A 10,338-nucleotide genomic window follows, 5' to 3' on the forward strand; every position below is an offset into this window, starting at 1 on the left:
GACTGCAAATTCAAAATCATTTTGGGACAAAGTAATCATATTAAAAAACAAAGATATACTGCAGATACAGGTGCAGCATAAATATAAATCATATACATCCACAAATTAATACGATAACCACAAAAACCACAATACTGACTTGTATGTGTGTGTGCACATGTGTGTATTTCTGTGCTTGTGAGGGATTAACCCTTCCGTTTTTTGACAGACAATGAATGTGGATGGCTTGTGGGTAGCTCAAAGGTAAATTAGAAAAGACCAGACAGCTCGTTGCAGTAACATTCAGCAGCTCCTCTTTGACCAATAAAGAGGAGCCCATCCAGCTAATTAAATTACTTATACCTCTGAAGTAGGGCAATTATAAGATTTAATTAGTTGGCGAATGGTTGATTAGATGGTTAACCAATGCTTGATTAAAAAAGTGCTACAGCACTATGTGGTGCTGATTGTCATTCAAAGTTGGGGGTGAGTTGGCACTAGGCAAAATCAGATGTTTGAAAATAAACACAGGTCTATGTACATGTAGGATCAAAAGAAAATGGTAGGGCGTTTTCCTCTCCGCATTTGTCACTGTGTCTCCTGCAGATGTTAAGAGTATAAATGGTCTGTGGTTTTCTCTAATCTTTCATTTTACTGGTGACAGCAGAGACAAATGAAGGAAGAACGCTTGGCCACCACACAAAGGCGAGGCCCACGGGATGAAGCTGAGAAACATCTGACATTTTCCCTCTTGACCAGGCTGTGTTGCTGACTGAGCATATGCATATTCCGAAGATTTTACTGCATAAAATGTCTCTCCTCTGAATTCATGGAATGGATGATTTATCTTACATCCAAACATACAGATACTTTGGAATCACTCGATTTTTTTACGAACCCCCTCTGACAACACATGCAAGCTGGAATGGCATGTGGAATTTTTCTCCTACGCCGCTCTTCACAGGCTTATAGACCGACGCTATAGAGTGCCATATGTTTGCTAGTGGGAGCAGCGTGGGTTGTTAATGTAAACATGACATACAGCAAAGAGAGGTCCTTGGAGAGGCGGCCCGAGGGAGAAAAGCAGCATTGCAGTACAATAGTAATGCTGCACTGACAAGGCCTCTCGTTGCCAAGGAAACAATACAGAGGTTATTGACATAATTTCAGAGATTTTCCAGGAGTCCTATCTTTGCATAATTTTGTCAGTTTCTTTGATGCCTTTATGGAGGCAAAAACCTCTGGATACTGTATTTATACCCTTTTAATATTATATTCTGACATGCAGCATAACAGCATGAGAACAAATGTGAATTGTTAGATTTGGAGAAAATGTTAGTTTTCTCTTTATTCCTTTTTCAGTTATTCCTAATACATTTGTTTAATAGATTTGTGATTTCTGTATGCCTCTGTAGCCATATTGCAGACACAATTAGAGCTGATTAGTGTTTCCCCATGAGCCCCTCTGAGTACCTTACCTGACAGACATTTATGTGTACATGTGCATCTTCTGTCTATGAGTGGAAAAGTGTACTTAGTCCGTCTGACCTCGTCAGCAATATAGAGCCTTGTTAATTGCCATGTTAATTAGCTTTAACATCAAAGACAGCCTCTGTGTCTGTCGATCTGCTGACTGCTGTGTAAAGGGGGAATGGAAGGAGGATGATTACGGCGGCTGCCGTCTGGATTCAGGGAGGGTGGAGCAGACAGGATTCATCTTCTGTTACTGATCTACTGGCAATGATTTATCACTTTGTTTTTCTTGTCTAGAAGCATATGAGCATGGGATCATTGTGGTTCTACATCAAGACACAGATAGCTGGAGAGTTTGCTGGATGTTTATCGAGTTCATATGGGGGAAGAATTTCTATGGTATGTTGGGAGTGCATATTGACACAATACTTATCTCCGCATGGGGCCTTGTGTGAACAGCATTTGATGGTTTCAGGGGTGGTCAGAGTTGAAAGTAAAAAAAGTGCATTTACTCAAATGCCATAATTATGCAAAGAGCTAGTACTCTGAAACTGAATTACATGTACCATTCTGTGAGACCTTGGGCCTCATGCAAGAACCACCCGTATGAACAGATTTGTTCTGAACAGGCCCCCCCCCCCCCAAAAATGAATGAAATCATTATGCCTCTGGAGTTTAAATATGATACTGAATATAACTAAGACACAACAACTTCCACATTTCAGTGGTTGTAGGAAACTTCTCTCACTCTGACATCTGCCTCAGGGTCTGTATGCAGGTCCCTGTCCTGGTTCATCCTCTCTTGCACCTTACATCACCTAACGTAGGCTATAATATTCCCTCATCTGATATCTTTGTCACTGTCACGTACGTTGACCACCTCTCATTTTAGTCATGGACCGCTTCGCTTTAGAAAAACATTTTTTAGCATCTTACTTCAAGTCAGACTGTATATCCCCTATTTATTTTTCTGTCGCAGTACACACAGCGTCATTAACATATTCTAATTGTTTAACTGGTCCTTTAAGAACACTACTGACAACTGCTACATTTGAATGACAGCAAGACTTTTTTTTACTCTTTGGTAACATTTGTTTGTGAATGAAACCTGCCCATGCAAAGAGCACAACAGGTTTCTTTACATGGCAATTTTATGCAAATTATCAAACGCACACCTGCTCCTGAACAGGTAACATTTGAACAGTCACATGGGTGAACCTCACAGAAAAAAGTAAGAGATTTAGGATAAGAATACAAAAATGTTCTTTCATGAGGCTCATTGCACTTATACCTACTACACTGCAAAGAGAAATGTATTTTTTGCACCTCTACAATTACCTTTGGTTTGTTATTTTGCAGATTAAGGTTTAACATTGAAAAAGTAGTTTAAGCCCCTACTCAGACCAATTTTCTCCAGGTTTGGCAAATTTTTCTAATAACAATACCTTCTGGTGTTAGAATCCTTTGAAAGATTCTAATTCTTCTTCTTTGGTATAATCATATCAAAAATACAGCTATAGGTGCTTTATTGTTCTTATTAGAGCACTGAGTCTGGTCATGTAATTCCAGTATAACTCCACCTTCAACTTGAGCAGAGGGCAGAGCTATTTGACAAATGTAAGTCCAATATACACTCCTTTTATCTCTGTTTTGGTCTCTACCAGCTCCTGAGAATCTGGCTCTTAGTTGCTAAGTTTTTCACTAAAAACAGCTGCCCACTGTGGCTGGAAAAAAGATAGGAGGTAAGAGCAGAGTTGTCGTCCGTTAAACCCAAAAAATGAGGTGAAAGTACACTAAAACAATGTCTACACAGCCTGTGCAGTGAAAGCAGCACGTTAGCAGAGCAGCATTAGCAGCTTCAGCTTCTGAACTGTGAGTTTTGGATGATAATTCTACGGGTTTGTCACCGCAAGTGACGCTTTTCACATTGCATGCAGTCTTGATTCATTGTTTATAAAAAAATATTGATCAGTGCAGCTTTAAGGAAATAATTTGAGTGTTTTCTTCCACCTGAGTGGTGTTGTGGGCTGGGTGGTGTTGGCTGTGTAAGTGCAAGAATCACTGCTTGTGTGAGTTTGTGTCTAATCTGATTTTTCGAAGGCTGATCTGATGTGATAGATGTGTCTGGCGAGACAGACCTCAAAGTCATTAATTGAAAATTGAGATGGTGTTGAGATGATGTTATTGATTTTCACACTCCATGAGATGTACACAGAAATCTGTGCCATTGCGAAAAAAAGGGTGAGGAGGTGAAAAGGGAACAACTCTGAGGTCAGAGGAGGATAGGGAAAAAGTGATGGGGGAGGATGAAGAGCAGAGAGGGTAAGATTGGGGGAAACGGGGATCCTATGGTGAGGGTAGGCAGTAAAGTGGAGTTGAAAGATGGACATCTTGTGGCCTTGGAAAATAGTAACCATCCTTTGCAGCTTCATGTACATTACAAGCGTAACATTAAACCTTCGGTATCATCGTAAAGCCAGTGAAGGCTCAGCACTAAGGAAACAGCCCTTCTAACCTGTGCCTTTTCTTTGCCGAATCAATCAGACTGGAGCAAACCAGTCCCCAGGCTGTTTATAAGTCAACATAAACCCACAAACCCTCCAACCAGTGCTCAAGTAATCAATAGAGGTGGGAATCATGTTTACCCCTGTGTTTCATGGCCTTTGAAATGTTTCAGATGTTTGGACTCATACAGCTTTCATCTGCCTTCTGTCTTGCTTTTCTCTTTCAAGCACACACAGTAACACAAACATGTAGACATGAAGACAAACAGTACTGTACTGTCTTTCTCTAGTGAGTTCGTAAAGGTGATTTATAGACCAAAAGAAGCATATGATCAATACCTTGCCTCTTCCTAAAGTAAAGCATCATCCTATAAAACTAACAAGTAGCTACTGAATTTTTACCAAGCAGCAACTACTATGACTTGAGGCTGAAGCCAATGTGGAAGCACCAAGCACCAAGTGTAATGCCACCGAAACAGTGCAATGACATTTAAAGGTCTATTTAAATATATATAAGTATGTTTTAATTTGTGTATAATTCCATGAAAATAAGAATTGTTGTGTTTTTGTTACCTTGGAATGAGCCCTTTGTATCTACATAGAGAGTGGGTTCCCTTCCACAGAGCCTGGCATGTCGCACCGTCATGTTTCTACAGTAGCCCACAACGGACAAGCCAATACTGGCTCTAGAGAGGGACTTTGCGTTTTTCGTGAGTTTCGCGGCCACCGTAGGTTCTCTCTAGTGCAACCTCACCACTAGGTGTCACTAAATCTGACACACACTCCGTCTGTGACTGTCCATGGGAGGAAACTCTGCTGGTAGCCACAAAAACAACAAAAATACTCTTTGCATTTCATCCGGTAGCTCTTTAACTCACTGGCTGTCTGTTCCTGCAGTTATCAGCTGGTAAAATCTTGTGTTAAAATGTTAAATTGCGGTGCTGTGGAGCAGCAGCGGGCCCGCAGCTCTGGCAGCGGACAGGTTCAGTGACAGTGCAGCTCCGGTTATGTAAAATAAGAGTTACTCTCAAAAAGGACAGACACATATTTGCAGTTTCAAGCTTTCCACGTTACTTTGAAACCATCATCAGGAGCAGGTAGAGGATAGTTAATAAATACCAGGTCTGCCAGCTGATGCTCAGCAACATATGATGAAGTCTCAACATCATGTAAGCACCTTCAATTCCTTAGACATCCCGCATCTTCTTTAAATAATGTTGTGTCCAGAAGGAACAAACCATTTCTTTAAAGCCTGGCATGTTGGTAAAAATTGTTTCCTGAAGTTTGTAGTTTAGTTTAAATTGGCTGTTTTTTATATCTAACATTTTCTTTTTAACATATTGTACATATATCTGTCCTGAAACAAATCCAGAGAAGCTTTGGATGCAGGCATGAAGGAAAGGGAGTGGAGGACATCATCAGCCAGCCATCATCAACCACCTGTACTGGATTACTGCTTCCACTCCTAAAGGTGATCCGGATGCGATGGAGGCCAAGTGGCAAAGCAAGGTGAACCATATTTAGGACATCCATGAACTCAACATGCCTGCATTTCCCTGCTGCGCACATCCACCTCTGCAGGGAGAAGCACCGAACAAAGGAGCAGCTGAAACATATATACATTATACATCAGCCCTGATGGAGTCTCTGAGGGAAGACTACCAAAGACTCTACAAGGCAGCAGTGCTGCCGTGTCCTCCACTGCACTGGGGTCCCTTTACAGATCCTACCAGCAAATCATTGACCATGAAGCAGTTGGCCTCTAACTTGCACAAGCCTTGACAGTTTAAAGCCACAGATATACTCCCGAGCAGACATGTACATGGACAGCTGCGGACACCATGGATACATAGTGGCTCTGTTTATACTACTTTCTGGAGACTGCTTGGAGGACGCGTTCCACACATGCACAGTAGATCAGAGTCAACAGGAACCCGGACCAGGGAAATTGGCGGTATCCCGATGTCCGCACAGAGTCCTACGCGTACACCGTCTGATGACGAAATTTACGTCACGCAGACTCGCGGACGCAGAAGGTATAATTTTAGCTTAACACACTTAATTTTACAATTCATACTCATTGAACAAAAGCCTAACAGTTATACCTCTTAATAAGGTGACGTCACACATACAGACTCACGCCATCCCTCTCTCATCCCTCCGACACACAGCCTGACTCTGCAGTAGTTAATGAGTAGAGTTTTTTCCTGCTGTTGCAAAGGTGAAAACCTGTCAAGAAACAATAATATGGATTGTCCATAACCCCTGATGTGTGTGAAGGACATACATATAAACTGTGACACTTTTGTGGTGAATAATTCTACCTGAATAGACCCTCTTTCTTACATATTCTACTTCATTCTGTTATGTTGTTTTATTTAGCATACTTGTCGACAATTTTGCTAGCTTGATTGATTGATGGCTTAAGTACTTTGTAGACAGAGTTACCTTATTATCAGTGTTTTTCATGCTAATGTATTAGTTCACTGGGGTTGCCAACCTGCAAGTTGCTCTTGAACATTTTGGCATGTAAAGTGTGATAAAGCGTGGTGGGGATACGTATGTCCCTACCACTTTTCTGATTACCTAAAATTGTCCCCACCACTAATTTGATATGAATGACATATGTGTTTAAATAAAATATAATTTCCATCGGCTCTAAAAAGAGTTTACCCCCTCATGGTCCCACTGAATGAGAAATAGAGTTTTTATTGTCAGTGTATTACATGTTGGTTGTCCATACAGGTATCAGCGAGAGATAGAGGCAGACAATCCAACTGACTGATAATTTCTCACCTTTCATTGTGTTCAAGAAAGTACTATATAGTTATAGTATATTGTGCAGATTTGCAGGAAATGCAATGAAAAAATCCTTCATTTTCTGGGGGAGGACCCCCTGCCAAATTTATGTAACCACCACTTTCCAAATCAAACCTACGCCCTTGCAAGCACGGTCTTTTTCCATGAAAGGTGAGAGGTTGTCAGCCCAACCACAATCTCCATCATCTTCCTCAGCTTTGTTTATAGCTTTCTGCTGGACCATCCAACCTTAAAACCCATACAAATACTATACAGCAGACACAGTTCACACCTGGGTACAAACTGCTCCCTAAAGTAGTCCTGAGGGAGTGATGGAGACCAAAGAGAGTCAGGACAAATGGAGAATGGTAAAGGTGACCATTCAGTGCCCTTAATGGAAGACTGAGAGGAAGGGGCTGTGGGTGTGAGTCAGGGTTTATTGGTTACCTCCTGGCCATTTACCCCTCCTTGCTTTTCAACCCAGAATAAATGACTGAATGGTCTTACTACCACTTCTCGTGGTGGGGATAAATTAGGAAACAGCCCCCCTACATTGTTGGTCACTGTCCTTGTATTAACCTTAAGAAAAGGGTTTTTTGTAACAAATAGGCCTTTTTCACAGAAGACATTTTGACATGTCACAGTATGGAAAGCACAAGTGTAAATAATAAAATGAATGATGGCTCAATTTGATTTAGCTGCCTCAGTTTCAGGGTCCTGATATTGCGCATGCTAACTCACTGTCACACTGTAATGACTTACTGGGACAAGGGCTTAGTGTTTTGCAAACAGAATAAAATGGATTACTGTATATTTTTGCTTTTTTTATCTGAGTTGTCCAGGTAACCCAGAATGTCATGCAGTTATGTTGAATGGCAGTATTGTTGAGTACTGTGCAGGACAGTGCAGATGAGTAGTGAAAGGGCAAAAATAGTTGCATACCTCCACCAAGATTTCATGATATTTTAATCAAAGAAATGTTTTGAGGTTTTAAAAGTTTTAATGCTTCAAGGCTATTTAAGTGCTAATTTTTTGGAGAACACTGACATTCAGAGAATATTAGGGCCTTGTCCAGAGGTAAATTGCACAAAATTTGAGTCAGTCACAGTCATGATCAGCAAAAATCAGACAAGAAAAGGAAAACATATCAAATTCAAACACCAATATATGCATTTTTATTTGCAGGTAGCTGTATCAGTAGTGCAAGTAGTACATGGTTGGAAATGTTCAAATGTTATATACTGCAAATATTCAAAATCAAACCAAACCAAACCAGAGGATGTGCAGTCAAGGAGAGACTGACAGTAGTGCTGACTTAAGTAAGGAGTGGTTTTGCAGAAGCTAGCACACAAGACTAACAACCCCCAGCTCTGGCTGCACTTCTGAAAGAGACAACCAGTGAGACAGCTGAGGTGGAGAGTGAGGGATGTAAGGCCCCAATACTCCATACATGCAAACGGCAAAGCCTAGACCATACAGTTCCACCATAGTATCATATCCAACATGTGCTCTTACGCACCAGTGAAGGTGATCAATCTCAGTCCTCAAGGAAGCTACTTAAATCATTAAAATTTGGTTGCAACAACCAGTTTATCAGTTTATATCTTTATATGAAATAGGGCATGCCAACAGCAAAAGGGAAATGAATGTGTCTGAATAAAATCTGATGTGTGGATTTCCGAAAACTTCTAAATGGAGGAGAATTTCTGTAAGCAAAAATGGTTTGATACAAACTGATATAAAGAAGGTGGGCCAAACAAACCAGGAGAAAAGAAAACAAGGAAGAGAACAAGTAACACATGAAGAAACACACAAAAGGGAGTGAAGACGTAACCTTACATATTATGGTAATTAGATTGAATGAAATTGTTTACTCTCCATAATTCTTCATTGCTCTCAAGCATCCATATATACCCACAATCACGTGTCAAGTGTCTGCTAGAGTTGTGCAAAACATGTGGTTCATTAGGGATTCACTTGCTGTGGTGCAATGCTGTATGCACACATTACCACATGCAGGTGTTAATGAGTGTAACCACAGTTTTTCTGTCTGTAGCACTAAAGCTACTCTTAATATTTATTCTGTTCATTAAGTTCTCGAGACTGTACAGAACAAATTGCACCTAGTGATGTTTCAATAAACCAACTAGCTTTCACTCTTGGAGCCTGAAACAAAGTCTTCCGAACAAGTCTTGATTGAAATTGCAAGAGCATAAGTTGGCTGTTTTGTGCCTATACTTGTGCAGATCAATCAGCTGACACTGGTAAAGTTTGCTCAACAGATTGTTCACCATTTTAAATTTTTAAGTCATAATGCATAAGATTGCCATTGAAGAGATGCACTTGCAGGCACCTAGAGCTACAGTATTATCTACTTCCTCTTATCGGCAAATGTAGAACATTTGATTTAACAGTACATATTAAATTATTAGATCTGATCTTTTTAACAGGCATAGCCATACCAATTATCCTGTGTCATCATAAGAATGCAAGTATAGTGAAAAAAAGGATTTGGCAAAGTATCATAGATGATCCATCTATGTTTACATTAATTGTATTATCATCAGATAATCCACAAGTTATGTAAATTGTAAATTAGGGGTCTTCTTGGGGAATGTTCTATGTCTGTTGCACTTAATTACTGCTGGGTATGTTGTTTGTCCTTCAACCAATCATCCTGGCACTCACATGTTGAGTTGATTTTGATGTCTAATGCTGTTTATGTATCCGATTTTACACAGAAAGTAAAACAAATCTGAATTAATATCCGATTGCATATTGAATGTATTGAAAGAATGTTTTTTATTTGGGGACATCTTTCTTTTATTTTGAGACAATATAAAAATGTCCATCAATCCTGTTAAACTGATGACTTCACTCAACTGTCTTTCCAGCTTCTCATCTATGAAGTGTGTAATCATACTGTATACACACCAGGATGCGTATGAATCAGCAACTCCTGGTAGGAGCTGTTTACTGTGACACATAAACTTCAAACACATGCTCCCACACTCTGAGGTGACGCCTTTCAGAAACATTCCTTTAAGTTACTATAGCAGATTATTAATGTGGGAAGACACTGTTCAGTTATTCAGTTGTGGCTTGTGCTTGTCTTGACCTGATTCTCAACAGAAACCACCGCAGGTTAGTAAATACCTGGATGGGGCAGCCTTCTGGGAAATGTCACATAACGCTAGCATTATATTTGTTTATGCAAACTTCTAAGGTTCCACTTCCAAATACATTGGGAGCAAATGCACAGCATTGAAAATTTACATTTAAGAAACAACAATAACATCTCTCTTCAGATACATTTTCCTTATTACTCTAGATAATACAGACCTCACTGTCAACAGTTTTCATTAAAACTACTTTCTACCCAAAGAAATAATAGCTTTAAAACCTCAATGTGAAGTCGGTGCATTCACCAGAGTAATGGGGACACAGTTTCTGGAAGCAAATGTGGTCATTGAATTTTTAAAAGTCTCCCTCTTCTCAAAAATGTGTTTTGCTTATTGTTGCTTCACATGGATGTTTGAGTTTCGCTATGTAAAATGATTTATGTTAAGAGTTTGATACTCAA

Source organism: Thunnus albacares, chromosome 11 (assembly GCF_914725855.1).
Source record: "Thunnus albacares chromosome 11, fThuAlb1.1, whole genome shotgun sequence".
In the NCBI taxonomy this organism is placed as follows: Eukaryota; Metazoa; Chordata; class Actinopteri; order Scombriformes; family Scombridae; genus Thunnus; species Thunnus albacares.